General features: G+C 41.4%; 1 protein-coding gene across 2 annotated transcripts in view; it reads right to left on the reverse strand.

Annotated features, from left to right (window-relative positions):
* Positions 1-19,892, reverse strand: part of DRD4 (dopamine receptor D4) — a 60,108-nt gene that overhangs the window by 30,074 nt on the left and 10,142 nt on the right. The gene's annotated exons all lie outside the window — the stretch shown is intronic.

Consider the following 19,892-nt stretch of genomic DNA (forward strand, 5'->3'; position numbering starts at 1 on the left):
AATCTTTTTTTAAAACAGCTTTTCAGAATAAGCTAAAATAATTTCCTCAATATACATTGTGCTTGTCAGAAGAATCCAATGATCCACCCCTTCCTCCCTCTCAAGAAGTGTGCTTGCACATAAAAGTTTACATCTGGAATAAAATGTTGGGTCTTAAAGCTGCCATCATGGGACTCCAACTACGTTTTTTTCTCTCACACTTTCCTCCCCCTCCCTTCCTCTCCAAAAGAGAAGGAGCAGCCCTGGAGAAGGAAAAAGAAGCTCTGGGTGTGTGTGCGTGAGAGAGGGGGTGGGGACTTGCTTTTGTATCCCTCCCACACAAAGCAGGAAAAAGTCACAGAGGTCTTTGTGTGCCTGTGTGTGTGGGGGGGAGGGACAGTGGCAAGAGGCAGGAAGCAAAGAGCCATCAAGGGAGCAGGGGGGAAAGCAAGCTATAGTATGGCTGCAGTAGCAGCCCTGGAAAAGCAAGCAGAAGGAAGTTGTTTGAGGGATGGATTTGAGCCCTGCACAGGCCACATCCTACCCACAGGCCACATGTTTGACACCCCTTACCTACGTGTCACTTAATCAGTGGTGTCAATTTGAAGTCATCCTAACTGGACCAGGGTCTTGTGTGTGTGTGTGTGTGTGTGTGTGTGTGTGTGTGTAACATCAACATGACATTGTCCTTAACAGTTCACTTTCTGGGTTTTCCCACTTTGCTCCAATCTTTCCCAAACCTGGTGTGATATAATTTTTTTTTTTTTTTAAAAACACCTCAGTAAAATCACACTTACACACCACTGGAACACATAGCAGCACATATTTCAATGTCGCACCCACACCAGCACTATTTCTATTGCCTTAATCTCCCACAGCCACCATTTTCTTCCCACACCACCAGCAGGCTCTTCAGGGCTGTCTAAAAATTGCTTTTCTGCCCCAGATGGCACAAGGCATTCCTCTCACGGACTGTGAAGGTCATCTGTTATTTGGCTAGTCAGAGACTGCTAACTTACGGTTTTTGGAGAAAACAGTCTGAACTGGACAGGAGGGAGATGAAGAGTATTTATCTTTGAATTCTTGGCACCTTGTAATTCTGTGCCAAAGTTTGCATGCCTTAATGTCTATGAAATTAACAGTTGTCGCAAGGTACAGAGCAAGTTGTAGCAAGGTACAGCCTGACCTGTGGAGGTCAGTTCTAGCAAAACCAGTTTTTGCTGTGAATCTCATTATTACAATAAAGCCTAATTTGATTTATATCAAAGAGGGTGTTAATGTGTGCTACACAGAACATGACAAGGGCTACATGACAGGACTTTCTTGTGTTTCTGCTCACACAACAGCTCTTGTGTGAATCAGACTGTTTGCTGGAATTTGACCATATGTATAGATAAAAGTTCCAAAATCCAAATCAAATCTATGTATTTAATACATTTACAGGTTACCAAACTGAAGGACTAGTAGTAGCATCAGTTGTTCATTTTGCAACTATGGAGGAATCATAGGGAATGTGTGTTTTCTCATTTCATTAGTGTTTGGCTCTATAAACCACAATCAGCTGTACGTGACCAGCATAACTTCAATATATCTGAAATGTCAATTAAAAAAAATCACATGCAACCCAATCTCTGATAGTATACAGAGCTGCATGATAAAACCAACCTAAGAACAAATCTGACAACTTCAGATGTTTGCCCCAGTCTAATAAATTTAATCACTTAAAATTAATGGAAGTCAAGAGTCAATGACCCACTCATATCAATGGAACTTCAATTCAACTTAAGTTGGTCAATGCCATCTTAAGTTGAATCTGCACAGCTAGGATTCACTGTCTCGCTGTCATGGCTGCCACACATACAAAGGCATTCACATTGATGACAGTGTGTCTACAGGTGAGTTTTGTGCATGCTTTATCAAGTGCAATTTTTCACACACACACCGCCACAGCACCAGAGGGCCTTGTCCTGGCTTTTTAAAAATTGTGCTGACTGACACATGTAAATGTCTTGTCAGCCACCAGCGAGCCTGCAGCAGACGTGGACTACTGCACCTTTCTTAAATCTTCGTTCGCGAAGTCAAGCCAAGAGAGATCTTCCCATGTTCTAGTTCCTCTGAATCCCCAGTTTTTAAATATTTTTTTTAAGTAAGCCTCTAGCAGTTTTTACAATGTGAAGAGCTAGAGGCACAGGGAGAAATCCTAAACAGCACAAAAGTCCTATTTTATTCAATGTGGCTTACTTGCAGGAAACTATTAGGACTGCAGCCTTACTCTTTAAAAAAAAAATTAATAAAAGCTGAGAATTCAGAGACAGACCACGGCCAGTTTATATTTATTAAGGATGGGCATGAACTGGTTGGTGAGCCAAAATCCAAACTGAACTTTGCCCAGTTCAAGGCTTGCAAGCCGAGGTTCGTCACCCATATGTCCGCTAGGTAACAGTGCGGGTGCTGATGCTTTCCAGCCTTGGAAACACTAATAAGGACCCTCAAATGCTGCCTACCAATAACAGAGTTCCTTTCTCTTTGCTTGTAATGGGAGGATATATTAGCATGCAAAAGAGCTTTGCTGCTGGGTATGGGGAAGGTTTCTCCTCAAGTAGCCTATTCAGTCAAGGGCTGCAGGGTTTAGCTTTGTCTTGGGTTCCTCTGTGTTGTGATTCAGTTTTTGTTTGGTGCAAAGGGTAGGGAAATCAGGATTGAATTCCTCTTTCACACAGCAAACATTTTGGTTTAGTGGGAGTTTGCTGCTGTCAGCTTTCTTGGGGTTTCCCTTTCTTTTCCTTGCCGTTATATTCCCTACCACCACTTGGTGTTGCAGTAGAGGGATTGATTTTTGGGATTGGGGGCAAGGCTTCAACTCAGTTCTCTGCCATTTTATCCACTCCCCGCACACTAGGCTGCTTTTTGTTTTGGGGTGATCTGTTTTTGTCTTTACTTTAGTGTCCGCTGACTTGCTCCCCTGTACCTGTTTTTTCTTGGGGTCTGATCTGTATTTGTCAGCCTGCCTCCCTGCACTCAGCCTGCCCTGGGGGGGCTTGTTCCAGAGGGGGAGGGACGGTGGCTCAGTGGTAGAGCATCTGCTTGGTAAGCAGAAGGTCCCAGGTTCAATCCCCGGCATCTCCAAAAAAGGGTCCAGGCAAAATGGTGTGAAAAACCTCAGCTTGAGACCCTGGAGAGCCGCTGCCAGTCTGAGAAGGCAATACTGACTTTGATGGACCAAGGGTCTGATTCAGTATAAGGCAGCTTCATATGTTCATATGTACTGGGCTGCCTGCCCTTTACTGCCAGTTCTTCATTTCAACCCCAGAAGCTGCTTCTATTTGAGTGTTTATCTGTATGTCTAGAGGTGCTGGGCACCATGTCTAGAGGTGCTGGGTACCTTCCCTTTACTGTCAGTTCTCCATTTCATACAAACACCCTGCACCAATTTTGTTCTACGGGGGGGGGGGGTGATCTGTGCATCTGGAGGTACTGCAGAGACTTCCCTTGACTGCCAGCTCTCCATTTCAGCCCCTCCACCTGCTTGTCCTTGGAGTGGAATCTGCATATCCAGAGACTTCCCTGCCAGTTCTTCCTTTCCAAAGCCCCAACACTGACCGGCTTGTCACTGGGTGTCCAGAGACTTCCTGCGGTCACCTTCACAGACAGCTCTTGTCTTTTCAAAGCCCCATATGATTGTCCTTGCATCTGTGTGTCCAGAGATTTACTAGGGTGACCTGTCCTTCCCAGATTTCCCCACTTTCCCGGGAGTATATTCTTTGGCAAGCTATAACTCACCCCCTCCCAAGTTCAATCTGTACATAACTTGTAGGGCATGTGGGGTCATCTTGGAGAGGCAGACCACAAGTTTGATGCCTCTGGCTTGCACAGGGTTTGTTCCATACACTCTTGGAACCATGCCTCATATCTCTCCACTAAAAGCACTTTCCTGGAGGCACCTTGTTTGGGGGCCCATAACTCAGACCTCCCAAGTCCAAACTACATAACTGGTAGGGCATGTTGGTGTGGCATCCCAGGGAGGTACACCATGAGCTTCTAGCTCACTCCGGGTCCATTTTATACACTCCTGAACCCACGTCTGACATCTCTTCAAAAAGCACTTTCCTGGGCTTGCCTTGCTTGGTATTCCATGACTTGGACTCCCCAAGGCCAATCTTCACCAAATGTTGTGGGCAGGTAGAGAAGAGCAGGTGGAGATGCCCTGTGATTCTGGAGCCTCTAGGACCCCAGGGGTCACCCCCCCCTACACATCCCAAGGTTCACAAACCAGTTCAGTTTTCAAACTAGGCTGGTTTGAGGTTTGGATTTATGAACTAGCTCAGGACACGGGCTGGTTTGGTTTGCGAACTGAACCTGGTAACCCATCCCTAATAGTTAAAATGGTTGGTAAGACTGAGGTTTTAAAGGACAGTGTGCTTCCCACTTTCAGTGGAGTTCAGCTGACCCACTTGAGAATCTAGGAAGTATACTAAACCCAGCATAGAGAAGCAAGTTAGCGCAATTGCAAGAAATGCTTTCTTCCACCTCTGTTTAATCTTGAATATAGCCCCCAACCTAGCCTCAGCCAATATGCCCAGCTGGATCCATTCAAGGAGATTAGCCTCCTGCAATGTTCTCTACATAGGTCAACCACTGAAGTTAACAGAGAGACTCCAGTTGGTTCAAAAAGCCACTCCTCAGCTACTATCAGGAGTCAGAACAAAGTCTGAGTCGAGTGGCACCTTTAAGACCAATGAAGTTTTATTCAACGTATGAACTTTTGTGTGTGCACTTCCTCAGATACATGCACACTATACCCATTCTGCAGTTATTCCACTCACTGTCCATCAATTACAGTCCCTCAATTCAAGGCACTAGCTAGCACATATAAAATTCTTCATGACCTTGGACACTCATACTTGCAGGACCACCTCTCTCCCATGGGTTATCTGTCCTGGGTTCAGTGCTGCTGGGGAGTGGGTTTTCTCTCTGCCTTCCTGTATCATCATGGTGCACTCGTGTACTACTGGGGGTTCCCCCAGGTTTTTTGTCCATCTTTCTCAAACCTGCTCTACTGCAAATGTTTTGGAAAAGATCACAGTGAATGGCTGCTGTGTGAGTGACAAAGTTTGCCCACAGGGCAACCAATGTCCCTTACCCTGTCTCCACAGCAGCCATTTCCTCCACCAGGCTTTTTTAAAATCTACCACTGAATACTGTTATATTAATATACTATTATGACAAAATGGGTAAAAGGTTTTCTGAACTCCCAGATCTTGTTTTTGGAAAAAAGTAAATCTCTAGCTTCTGTTGTGGAGATATAAAGGGAGAGGCATACAATGACTTACTGTTTTAAAAAATGAAAGCTGAGAAATCAGAGAACCTGTTACACATATGGTTATAATGGTCTATCAATGCAATTATATTCAGTTGCTGATTATTTAAAAAAAAAAACCTGAAAAAGCCTAGTAGCAAGGGGCAGGTGGATGGTTGTTGCTGAGGGCAGGGAAAATGCTGGGAAACCTGCCAAGTGGAAGCCCTGGTGCCAGTGCACCGTATTGGCAGACCCACCTAAGAAAGCAGGAGAGTTGACAAGCCAAAAGCAGCTGATAAGACACACTCTTGGCTACCAGACCAACCTGTCTTTCAAACAGCAAATAACAGTCAAAGGGATTTGCCGACTCCAGTGAGGAGGGAGAAGGGAGTGAAATTCCTCCCTTCATCCTCTTCTGTCAGTGGATCTGTGCTAGCAGAAGAGGCAGAGGGGGAGATTTTGTTCCTTTCTCCCTCCCCACCTGACTGGCTAGTCCACATGAATTCTGAAGCTCCTGGAATAAATTCCCCAGGTCCAGAAAAGACAGTTGGGCGCTGGGGGAGAGAAGAACCAGGACAGTCTGTACATCTATCTATCTATCTATCTATCTATCTATCTATCTATCTATCTATCTATCTATCTGTTTAACCTTGAATATAGCCCTCTGTCTGTCAAATTTATATCCCGCCCTCCCCTGACGAGCCTTCTACTTGTGGATATAACAATAATTCTCTTTACCCCTTTTGCACTGTTACCATCCCTACCCCCAAGAAAACTGAAATATAAGATAACATTAATTGCATTTTTGTTTTAAAACCAGAATTAAAAAAGAGGGAGATGTTATCAAAGTCTAACATTTCATTATCCTGTGCATGTATTCTCCATATCTTTTTGATGCCTGACTGATTTAAAATGAAGAGAGGCCAAACTAACTTCACACCAGTCACATGGTAAATTATTACCTGATTAAACTTCCAGGAGATTAGCTTGTCAGGACACACTGTGTAAAGTTCAAGATCTCCTAAATGGCTCAAGCCTCCTTTAAATAGTGCTCATGATCAATATATCTGCCAGGAGCTTTTCTCTGTTTTTCATTTTGTGCACTCAGATTTTTCAGCATCTTCCACGACAAATGTCTGTAGCCCAGATGCTGAGTGGATATCTTTATCAAGGATTTCTCTTCATACGCAGGAGAGACTCAAGACAAGTTGGTCTGTCCAAGAGTCCTAGACAGATCTTACATAATGTCGCAGGCATAGCCTCCCATCTCAGGAGACTCTGTACATGGTGTCTACAGTAAAGTAAAGATAAGCATATTTAGTAAGGCCTGTGGCTCATATCTTTGAAGTACTGCTTCTGCAAATATGCCCTGTGTATATAGGTTTACTGATGGACTACACATAAGCTTTCCCAGTGGAGCAAACAGTGGCTCCTACTCAGGTCAGGAAAATGATACTGGAAGCAAGTCTCCTCTCCCTATGATCCCCATCTAAATCAGGCCTATGGGCCATCAGCAAGCCAGTTCCAACTTCAAAATTTCTAGAACGCATCTGGTCAATGGGACTGTACAACTTCAGTAAGGGCACAAGGACTTTATAGCATGTAGTACAGCACTGAAGACAGCATATGTGGTAGGGTGATTAGGAAAGAAAGCCAGCTCTTAAGCTTTTAAGGCTTTGCTGCATTCTCATTTTCCGGCCTTGTAAGTTACTGTTTTGGGAGGGGGGGGGGGGGATGGATGGATGTTCCACACACATTTTGCTCCCTCTAGTGATGTATTCAATATTACACCAGTGTATGTCCAGCATATTTCCCTACAGAGTTAAACTGCAGGTTGTTATATCAGCCATAAACTATGGTAATATCAAGTTAACCATAGGAGGGAGCAAAATACATGCAGAACAGAAAAAACACACATCAAAGAAATAAGAACTGACAAGTGAAGAAAATGAGAATGAGGAAAAGACCAGAGAGAAAAAGTGAGGGAAATAATGACAGGCCAGCCCCTAGTTTATGACAACTCAGAAGTAACAAAATTATTCTGACAGCATGGCTACTCTTGTGTGTTTGGCTATTGGCTTCACTGCCTTGAAGAAAACATGGAATTTTTTCCCATAGGTAACAACAGAGACAAGTAGGATGGCTTGGGGGACCTTGTTCAGGGAACCATAGAATTGGACCCCTTGATCTAATTCACTTGAAACTGGGGAGGAGGGTTCTTTAGTGGACAGGCATTTTGGTGTCATTTGTTTTAAAATAGCCATGTCAGTCTCACTCCAGTCCCCTCCCCTGAAAGAGCACCCCGTGGAAAACAATGGACCTCAAAAATTTCAGGACCACCCCCCAGTAGGGGGGGCATGAACATTCTGTAATACAGGCATAGTTACCATTCCCAAAATTAAAAAAAACAAAACTTTTTCCCAGTTGTACATCTCCACACATCTGGTGTTATGTAAATTGAACTCCAGCCTGCAAACATCATGCATGACCGAGTCTATCAGCATCTGTTGGTATCTAGTGACTGCATCTTCTAAATTTCAACTGATTCACATATGCTGTTTCTCAAGATATGTTCCTTTATCTTTGATCTTACCTTGCATAACCATCTTCCCCACTCTTCTCCAGATCTCTCAACGTGTAAATTACTTTGAACTTGACAGGGCTGCCCTGTTTGGGGTAGCAAAGCAGATGAATTTTGGAAGCACTAATGGATTCTCATATGGATTTGCTTTTACAACAGATGGTGACGCCACTTGATTAGCTGGCTTTAAAAGGAGACTAGATGAAAATCAAGGAGGATAGGTCTGTCAGCAGCAGTTAGCTAGGACAGCTACATGAAACCTCCGTGCTCCGAGGGGCAGTTGGAGGTGGGCTATTGCTTTTATACCCTGCTTGTGGGTTTCCCATAGGCAGCTGGGTTGGCTACCATGGACACAGGATGCTTGACTATTTTTAAATGTTCAGTCCATGTGACGTCTTTAGGATTCGTTGTTACAAAAGAGGATGCATCATTTTCAAAACTACCTTCAGAATATGATAATAAAATACAAAGAATGAGATTATTCTCTATAATTTCCTTTGGGACCAGCTACCAGAGAACACATTTTCCAGAATTCAAAGTACACTGTGCTGTAGATCACAAACTTTTCTTTGCCCTCAGCATATTTCTACTCAATACCATTTCTGAAAAACTGTAAGGGAGAAAGCAATTGAAAGATCTTGTGCATGTAATATTTTCCTCTATAATTACTGGCAATTACTGTTGTAACCCACCCTGAGTCCAATCGTGGAGTAGGGCAGAATAAAAACCCACTAAATAAAATAAAAAAGAATACAGATTGTCTCCTCATAAGGACTGATCCCCAGTGCAGTTACATGCTCCCCACCTCTCTCAGCAATAAGAAATTCTTGAGCATTAGGGCAATGCTGAGCTGTTTCTCTTTGGTGAAGAAACAAAGATTCTGCATCTCCGAAGTGATTCAGCAAACTCGCTTAGTTGCCTGTCTGCTTTTCTCTCTGCTAAAATAAAAAACCTTTTTTTCTTTGCACACAGACAAGCAACTGGTCCCAACCTTCAGCTGCTTCAGGGGTGAGGATTACCTTCTTCAAGTCCTGATGAGAGCTTTGGCTGAGCCAGTGCTTAAGACCCAGTGAGGAAACAGCTATGATGGTTAAGAAACTTGACCCCCTGTCCTCAAATCTCCAGCACAGCTTGTCTCCGAGAGAGTAAGGGATCGCAGCCCGGGATTCCTTACGGTTTCAGACCTTCGTCAGTCTTTCTCTCAGTATTTTATCCTGGAGCCTCAGTACAACATTTAACAACTTGGATCAACGCATGTTAATTGCTCTTTCTGATTCCGGCTCTCCGGAAAAAGAGATTAACATGTGACTCCACCCAAGTTGCTGAACATAAGGGAGAACAGCAGGAAGGCAATTGCCTCTAAGGAACTGTACCTTATTATCTTCATACAGCAGACAATGTGGGGGAGTGAAAAGAACTCTTTTTCCAGCTGCATTTGTATTAGGAGTGTTTGTGAATTTAGTAACAGGAGTGGTTTATAAGTTGCTAATGATAACTATTGCTATGCATGTATTTTGATAAATGTAGCTTGCATATACACTATTTTGTGTAAAAGTGTTATTGTTATTCCAGTGTTTTTTTACTTTATTATTCACTCACATCGGGACCTGTTGATATTTACCATTCATCCAGGAGTGGCTATACCAAAATAAGCCTAATTAGAAAACATGTCTAAATACTCTGTGCTATTCTTTCAGATCATTAATAGTAAATGAGAGCTGAGAAGGTGACCTGCCTGGGAGAGTTGTGCTGCAACTTAGTGCGACTTGTGGGTAGGATCTCTTCCCACACCTGTGAGGGAGGGGGTCCATTTTGCATCACTTCAACACCCACCATTTTAGGTGCCTTAGAGAAGAGGGGCAGAGCTCTTGCCGTTGCCAAGGCCGCACACATGGTGCCTGCTCTCTGCCTCACCTCCTCATCCCCTCAACCCATGAACCACCCCCCCCCCCGGAGCCCAGGCTCTGTGCACTTGCCTGGCCTCGCTGCCTCCCGCTCCCTCTGTGCAAGTGGAATCATGCACAGCAGCCTCAAGAGCCCCGCCCCCCAAGGCCCACCCAGCTAACTTTCCCCTGCATGCTCTCCTTGTGGCACAGCATGTTGCTGAACTTGCTTACCGGTCTGCTGTCAACTCAATATTAGGACTGGCTGCAGCACCCAGCCATCAGTCCGAGGGATGGAGGAGGAGGAAAGCAGCTGGGTGATCTGCCTGGTGGCTTGGCGAAAAAGGGGCAGAGGTGTCGGGCATCGGCAGCAGTAGCAGCAGGCAACATGTGCTGTTCTGCTCGCTGCCTGCTGCGGATTAGCACAGCATGTGCAAAAAGGAGGATGCCAAGGAGGTGGGGCCAGGTACCACAGCACCCTGGTTGGGAATCACAACTTTAGAGGTATACATCCACTATATTCTAATGTAGTTTTGTATTAACATTTGAACAGAGTAGCTTCATTCTACAAGAAAATGTTATTTTAACCCATGCTTTAGAGGAGACTGATGCAATATTACAACAGAGCTCTAATTTATTACTCTTCACAACTAAGAGACCTAATGACATTGACAGCACTCTCCAATTCTGACTTTATTGCCTTTGCTGTTTTAATCTGCTAAAAACGTTTTCACTATTTTACATACTAATTAACTGCCCACTCTATATAGGACTGCTAATTCTATCCCATACTATTGTCTGATGAAGTGTGCTTTTAGCACACAAAAGTTTACATTCTCAATAAAACATTGTTGATCTTAAAGGTGCTACTGGACTCCAACTTTGTTCTTAATTGATGTGCATAGTTTATGAATCAAGAGTACATGGATTCTTCTTCATCAATTACACTATTTCACTGCAAAGCCTACAGTAAGGGTAACTATGATGAGAAGGATGATGAAATGTGAACAAATCCTAATGCAATGTATGAATAGTGCAAAGAGAATGATCTCTACAATATATTTTCATTTAGTCGAAATGGATAAAAATACATCAAATGGTCTTTAAACAATATGAGAAAATAATACTAGGATAAAAATAGAACAAAGTGTATGGAATAAGTTATGGATGACTCAAACAAGGAAAACTATATTGATAGTCCTTAGGGAACTATTACATTGAAACTATTACATTGATAGTATATTACCCCCAGCATGCCCTGCAAGAATAAGTACCATAAATAATTAAAAAATGGGAGAAACTGTAAACACAGGTGATTTTATTCACATGTGGTGGTCATGCCCTATAGTACTACAGTTTTGGGAGAAAATATTTTCAGAAATGGGAAATACCACTCATCAAATTATTTATACCACAACAGCACTGGCACTGTTAACCTGGAGGGAACAAAATGAAAAAGTGACATCTAAAGGATTAATATTGTTTACATTGATGGCAGCCCATAGGAAATAGCAAAAAGTTGCAAATCTGCAGAATTTTTAACATTATATTTTTGGTATCTTGAGCTATGGCAAAAAACTATGGAAGAAAACCTAATATATCAGTATAGAGTAATCAAAGGTAAAGCCAAAATGTCAGACTTTTTCAAAACATTGCATGATTTCATCTTTGATACAAATCAGAGTCATTCAACATTTATCTAAGTCGTTCCCCAAATTATGGGGGAGAAATTAAGTATGAAGTACATAAAGAATAATTCATAGGAAAATAACAATCCTTAAAGCTATCAATATTTTCTCTCTCTCAACTATACCTGTAAGATAAATTTCCAACACATGCTGACTATTAAGCCCTCTGTCAATACTTTGATTCAACAATATTTCTTTGTATTCTATGTATTTTTCTTATTACTTTTGTCCTTTATGTTGGTAATTTAAAAGGTTACTTTCTGTTTTGCTTTTGTCTCATTCATAGAGTGGTGGTTATTCCTATTTTTTCCTCCTTTTTTGTATCATGCTTAAAACTAATAAAACGTTTATTTTTAAAAAATAAGTACATACTGCACAAGACATAGTGCAAAGATACATTATTTGACACTTCCGATTGTCTGTATCTATGGCTTTTCTCAGGTACTAAAAGATAACAGTAAAGATGCTCATATATCCCAGAGGTCAAAAAGTAAATCATGGCTCCTTGAAAATCTATCTGTTTCCGCAAGCAGGTCTCTCACTTTTGCATGATGACAAATTAGCAATCTGCATGAGCAAAAAGCAGTACAGAAAAGAGCTCCATTGTAATACTTACTTGCAGGCAAATACCTTAGCAGAAGGGAGTGATCTCTGACCAACTTCTCTATATTGTCTGTATATTAATACAATCTTTTTGTATGCTTATGACCTGTTGGTCTTCAGGCATTAATAACTGAATGAGACTAAAATATGTTCTCTCTCTCACTGACCAGCTACTTCCCATGACATATTGAAGGGCCTGCCTCACAAGCAGGTGTCCTGGCTGGCTGCAACATCCACTTGGCAGGGAAGAAAATCTAGAAGTTAAACTTTTTCAGTGGTACTACTTCCACTCCATTGTAATTCCAGATAATTCCAGGATGAAATTGATTGGTTTGCAAAGAATAGACCTAGTGTGGAATTGACCATTGTTACACATGCCATGCTATTTCATTTGTAGTGAAATGACAATAAATCACTGGAAAATATTTAACTCTCACACCAATGTGTATATATGCACTTATATTTTATACAAACACCATTTAACACATTCCATATAGCTTTTGCCTTTTCCTTGAATGCAATACAATCTGAGAGGGGTCACTATAATGGATAACACAACAAAAAATGCAAGCTAGTGACCAATTTACTAAGAAGTATTTAGAAATCAGTCCAAATGTCCAAAACATGTATATTCCAGCCCCAAAGTAGTGTGGTGACAAGCCAATCGATTAAGTACTTGTTTCTTTCCAGTCTTCTTCAGACCTGGGACCAATATTGATTCAATTATATAGATTCTTTACACAGTTTTCAAAAAAGAGGGACACAGTGTCTCCAGCAGCAATTTCACATCGGCTACAGAAGCCACATACAGAAGCCGATGTGAAATTGCTGCTGGAGATGTTCTGCATCCCTCTTTTTTGAAAATTGTGTAAAGAATCTATATACGTATTTGAATCAACATTGGTCCCAGGTCTGATCAAGACTGGAAAGAAACAAGTACTTAATCTATTGGCTTGTCACCACACTACTTTGGGACTTGACTATACATGTTTTGGACATTTGGACTGATTTCTATATACTTCTTAGTAAATTGGTCACTAGCTTGCATTTTTTGTTGTGTTTTCCTTGAATGCAGCAGGCTGCTAAACTCACCAATAGCATATAGAATTAGCAGATAAAACACAAAGCAGCTTTAACGAGAGATCAGGCTGCAGAAGGATCAAAACTGTGGAAAGTCCTAGAAGTGCGGTCCCATATTCTGTCTTCTGGATACTTCAGACTCCTTTAACAATTATTGAATCTTCAAGGGTTTGACACAAGTTGATATACTGTTGTGGAGGCATATGTAGCCCAGTTGAACTTTTCATAAATCATATTTTGAGGACATTTTATGAGAACCCTGACTTTGTTAAAGGACCAGTTGCTGCATTCAAGGAAAAGGCAAAAGCTATTTGGAAGGTGTTACATGCTTTATCTGTAGTTTGCATAAAATATAAGTGCATATATGCACATTGGTGTGAGAGTTAAATATTTTCTGGTGATTTATTGTCATTTCACTGCAGTTCTACACCAGAATCTGGTTGCTGTTGTTGTTGTTTTGTAATTATGCTATTTCATATGGCAAGATGGAGCACCTATCTGAAAGCAGCCTAACTCTGCAAACAAGTGCTCCAGCTTGTCATTTCTAGCCAAAAACTTGGGACACTCATGAAGGGCAAGAGATATTCCTCAAAATGTTTTTCCAAATATGGTAAGGAATACTGTTAGAAAAGTGAGTACTTATTTATTGAGAGTCCTTTAACTCTTGTTTTTTTCTAAAGGAGAAAAGAGCTAATTATATAAGAAAGAAATCCTGGAGAGAACAGCGAAACACACACACACGATAGGCTCCTATACTCACAATAACAGTAGTTGATGAAAGACTCTTCATGGAAACCACAGTAAGACAGAGGAATCTGTGACTAATGTTTTAGAAACAAATTGTCCCAGGTATCTGTTTGTAGCAGATGATAGCCCTGACAAAGATTCAGACATATCTTTGTCCTTTTAGAGGCTATCATGAATCTGTTGAAATGAATAATGAATCTGTTGAAAATATTTCCTCCTCTACTAAGCACTACTGGCTATAAAAAACCAACCAACACATCTCATGCCAATGAAGTAACGGTTCTACTTCACCTGATATGGATGTGCTGATCAGGTGATCGTCTTCCAAAATGTTACCATATTCAACAAGAGCTCATGTTTATTCCTAATTTGGTGAACTGCTGCTGAAATTACCCTCATTTTAACCAGGGATTCCTGTAGGCACCTTTGGAATTCTGACACAGTGGTCGGTGAACCCACAAGAAGACTGCTATGGGAGGCAAAGCCAACCACAAAATGTCAAGGACTGAGAATATTTGAAATTCTGATAGTAGGTCTTCAACATTTCAGGCAGAAGCGCTATTAAACAAGATGCCTTTTTAAATTAACATATTATTTAAAAACATTTTCTTGCATATACACAAAATAAGCACTCTGAATTGACTAGCTTAGAAACCCACATCTGGCAGTATCTTTCTTGACTAAAAAAGGTAAAGGTAGTCCCCTGTGCAAGCACCAGTCGTTTCCAACTCTGGGGTGACGTTGCTTTCACAACATTTTCATGGCAGACTTTTTATGGGGTGGTTTGCCATTGCCTTCCCCAGTCATCTTCACTTTCCCCGCAGCGAGCTGGGTACTCATTTTACTGACCTCAAAAGGATGGAAGGCTGAGTGAACCTTGAGCCTGCTACCTGAACCAAGCTTCTGCCAGGACTGAACTCAGGTCGTGAGCAGAGTTTGGACTGTAGTACTGCAGCTTACCACTCTGCAGCACTTATGCAAAAGGGGGAAAATGATTTGTTGCATAAAGTACTTTATATAATGCTACTGTCTGTATTAAACCATAAACATCAAAAACTCAGAAAGTTCAACTTGATTCACTTTCTAAACACTCTTGGCATGTACCAGGAAAGGGGTTGGCAGGCACCATGGCACCTATGGGCACTACAGTGGACAACCTGGAGTTAAGCAAAAGCTAGGCCATATAAGATGCACTGGGGTTCATTTAGACACAACACAAATGCATAGTTAACTGTAGTTAGTATTTGGAGCCAAGATCCAGCTTATCAATGACAGCTGGATTCTGGCTTGTCTAGACAAATCCTAGTTTCAGCACCATCACTCCTCCCCGCTGCTTCTTCACCACAGGCCCAGCCAGCATCCTAGTTTCTCCCATGGCATCCAACTGCTGCAAAAGTCTTGCTGTTTCACCAACCTGCTTATCATTGGCTGCCAGCAATGTGAAGGTGGGGAAGCTTTTGCAGGAATCAGCTACTGAGCTGCCACCCCCCTCCCCAGTGTCTTCTCAATGCCTGGCAAAAGAAGCTGCAAGGCTTTTGTATTAGTATCCCTCACCCCAAACTAGGAAAATAAGTTCCTGCTGCCAGTTTCAATGCAACCCCCCCCCCCCTATGCAAACTCAACCAAACTTCCTCCCAAGAATCCCAACTCTGCTCCAAAGCATAACTACCTGCAGTATTCCGGCCCTAGGAAAGCTGTAAACACTGGCCTTCATAAATAGCCTCTGTCCTTCCTGGACAACTGTGGGAACAACAGCTCCAGTAAAGCTTACTACTGCTTGCCGCAATTGCCAACTACCTACTTGGACCATCCCTCAGAGTGATGCCTGCCTGCCTCTCTCACTTCCAGCCTGCCTTTGCTCAAAAGCTCTGACCTACTCAGTTTGAACTGAACACAAGTACACTTCTATATCAACTTCATTACTCTAGAAACATTGTATGCATCTTTACCTTAGAATATCCTTTTTAACTTTTCCATGTGAAAACACTATACTGCAAATACACAATAGCTCTAATTATTGCAAAGATTATTCTAGAATAATGTGTCAGCAGCAGAGCAAACCCATAAGAAGGTGCTCTTCAATAGCTCTGAATTTTCCTCCACATATAGTTTGGTTAACTTTCATGGGACATCAAAAGGCACCGAGAAAAGCAGTATTTTCCAATTGTATGACACTCTAGGCCAGGAATGTCAAACATGTGGCCCAGGGGCCGAATTAGGCCCCTGGAGAGCTCCTATCAGGCCTGTAAGCAACACACTGTTGTCTGCTTCCTTCACCCTCTCTTGCATCCTTCTGCATCACAATTTGCTTTGCCTGGCTTGCTCAACTGCACAGGAGCAATAGAGCAAAGCCTGTATTTTCTCCATTGGCTAAATCTTTTTCCTTAGGTAGGAAAAGGAGGAAGAAGAGCTTGCTTTGCCAGGCTCTCTCAATTGCACAGAAGAGCTACTGAGCCAAGCCTTTCTTCCTTCTATTGGCCGAGGCTCCTCCCCCTCCTTGTCTCCTTAGGAGGGAGGGAAAGAGCAAGAGCTTCCTTTGCCCAATTCCCTTGATTGCAGGGCAAAATACAAAACATCTTTAAGGCCAACAGTTTTATTCAAGGTATGAGCTTTTGCCTTGTTACAAAGAGAGAAAGAGACAAGCAGACAGAGAGAGAGACAGCAAGACAGAGACAGACAGACAGACAGACAGAGTATTTTGTGGCTCGTTATGCCAGGGTTCTCTTGGGTGCCACTGGTTTGCCTCCCCCTTTCACCATATTCATGCCTTAATGATGCAATCTTTCGCAGTAGGAAAGCATCGTGTTTAGATGAGGAATAAGAACAAGCCAGTGAGGTGGATTAGGCTGAGTGTGTTTTTGTCTGTGTCCTTTATATATGTCCCGTACCTGGCATGACATTTTATGACACCCATGGCCCAGCCCAACAAGGTCACATTTATGTCAGATCCAGCCCTCATAATAAATGAGTTTGATACCCCTGCTTTAGGCTGTCTTGCTAGAGATGGGTATGCACCTGTACAACTGGTAAATTCAGCATCAAGTAGGTACTGCTTTTATATTTGTCTAGAAAGAGAAATTTAATGCAGTCTCCCCCAGCTATAATACTATTCAGACAAGAGGAACTGTACCTCCTAAAAATTTAACCCTGCAACAATAACAATGAAGAAATGTCTTGTCCTGTTAATTTTGGCTACTTAACCTAAAGTGTGAACTACACCTGCCTATGTCCTAGTATGTCGAAAGAGATGTACATTGTGCCCATAACAATCTAGAGAGTTAATTTCTGAGGTACAACATACAGGCTAATGGGGAAGAAATACAATACCTATGGAGAGACAAGGCAAACAAACAAACAAACCCACAAATTTTCAGCCAGGCTGATCTAGCTCTTGCCTGTTGAATGACAACTCACCTTGATTTGTTATTGAATATCAGAGTGTGCCCCCTCCTAGCTAGCAAAAGTTATAAAAACCACCAAGACAAGCATCTCTCAGCCAGCCATTGATGATTCATGTTCAGTTCTTAATGAGATGTATTAAAAATAAGTAGCTCAGTGGTTAACCTAGGCATGACTGAATAGGTAGAAGCAAGCTAGCACGCAATGGGCTATAATGGTAAATTGACTGCCTACTGGCATCACCTTTCATGCAATAGTAATAGAATTCACACTGAAGATGATAGAAAGAGCTACTAGGCTCTTAATAGAGAAAATAATTCCACAGCGCGCTCTCTATTTCAAGCAGTTTGCAGTAGAATTTGTCTGCTTCTGGCATGAAGAAATATACAAGTCAGTAGGGATCACAAGTGCAAACCCTTGTGAAATGACTGGAACTCCAGTGACGGTCTGCACTTCAAAGTCCTTGCCCTCAGCATTCTATCAGAAAGAAATAACAAGCCAAGAAGCAAAACAAAGCTGAGACTGTTGTGCAATGTCTATATTTCTGCCTTCACAGGAAGCACAGGGGGGCAACATACCTTAAAAATGTTTGAAATTAGATTATAACTTGCAGTAGTTCAAAGACTGGGAAAGAACCATGGGATCACAATTCTCCCCAAATCCTCCCATCTTCTGAACAACCCCTCTACCTCTCATTTGCTTGAAGTGCAATTAAGTATTACATTGATACTAAAGTTAATAACAATGAACACTACTCAGTGTTTTTTTTGGTTTTTTGCTGTCAAGCTACAGCGGACTTATGATGACCCTGTACAGTTTTCAAGGCAAGAGACATTCAGAAGTAGTTTGCCGTTGCCTGCCTCCACATCACAACCCTGTATTTCTTGGAGTTTCCCATCCACATACTAGCCAGAGCCAATCCTGCTTAGTTTCTGGGATCTGATGAGATCCGACTAGCCTGAGTTATCCAGATCAATGTAGTGTTTACCTTGACTTAAAGCTGATTAGTAAACTCTGGTTAGTATTAACAATGATTAAATTTGGTGCCAGTTCTTATGACCAGAGGAAAAGAGATGACAGTAAAGAAGCTATAAGGAAACATAGCATGGTCATCCCACCTCCACCCCGGCTTAACTATAGTTAAGAGATAATGTACAGCAATGGACATAAATAAGGTTTTTAAATAAACTGGAAATGATGAAAGTAGGCAGTTTCAGAATTTATAATGTTTTACATCTGTAGAGCTCCCCCACGAAACGATATATGCCTCTAGTAAAATATTCGGAAAATGCCAAAATCAAGAAGTTGAAAACAAGAATCACTTGCTTGCAAATTTAAGGCATTTACATTTTGAAGGGTCCATAAAGCATCTACTAGGTTAGATCTTATTATGATTGCTGCATCAAATGGGATTATTCTGGTTTTACTACAAAATCAGAATCAAACCCCCTGAGGCAGCAAAGGGAGAATAAATACATAGCCTATCAAGGGAAAAAATTGTGGTTAATAAATTAGGAAACATACCAAAAACCTGGAAAATTGCAGCAACAACAAAATTAATAAGAACTGAAAAACTGTATGGAGAAAAAACTTCTCAGAGAGATAGGCCATTAATTACCAATTAATATTTATATTGTGAGACTATGTACAAGTGTGTTTTGCACTGCACTCCTTTTCATGGAATGCTGTATATTATTAAATTGTATCAATAACAAAACAGAAAATGTAGTATTTCAATAATAGCACTCAAATACTTTGTGAGGATATGTAAGAACACCATTATAACAGAGGTCAGCATTCATTTTACAGGCTTCATTGTTTGCTAAAGTTTGGGAACAACTTTGAAATTTCATACTGAATGTACAGACTGAGGTTCATAACTGTTCTTCCTTATTTTAAAAGCTGTATAATATAATTTGTGAATTGTAAAACTTTGTAGTTAAAAAACAATAAAAATAAAAGATGGATATACTCAAAATTATAGGTTAACATCTCGCTGCATTTGCAAAAAACAAATTGCAATATCTAAATATTTACATTTCAGCACTTTACAAACTGCCTCATAACACCATTAATCACACCATTCAATGGTTCTAGGGTTGTTATTATGAAGTAGGCTTGCTATCTGACTGTGACCCATGGAGTCAAGGAAGCTTAGAAGGATTTCACTTAAGAAGATAAAAGCCAGGTTCAACTCCTGCTGCAAATTAGCGTTCACAATCCTTGGTCAAACAGATCACCAGCTGAACTACATAGGTGGTAGTTCTTTGTATATCCTATTTTAAAAGGTCTGGTAACTTAGCTGGGTTTTCTCAGGAGTCTATAGAAGCAAGGCTCTTTCAAGATGATTCCAAAATTTACACTGAGGTTTCTTCCCCCATACCCTTTCACGGTGAATAACATAAAACCTCATTCCTAGATAACAGAGGGAAGGTAGCCTTACACCATATGAGACGGCTGAACTCATGTTCACTGGTTTAAAAGAAAAGAAAATGCATAGTCCAGAGCTGGAGAAAAAGTGCACACCTACTTCAAAAAGATGAAATACATTTTTAAGAACAAAGTTTATGAAATTATGCAATATCCCTGCAGACAAAAAGGAGGATTGCTTTTGCAAAGAAAGGATGACCGCTTAA

The sequence above is a fragment of the Heteronotia binoei genome, chromosome 21, assembly GCF_032191835.1.
Source record: "Heteronotia binoei isolate CCM8104 ecotype False Entrance Well chromosome 21, APGP_CSIRO_Hbin_v1, whole genome shotgun sequence".
NCBI classification, from domain to species: Eukaryota; Metazoa; Chordata; class Lepidosauria; order Squamata; family Gekkonidae; genus Heteronotia; species Heteronotia binoei.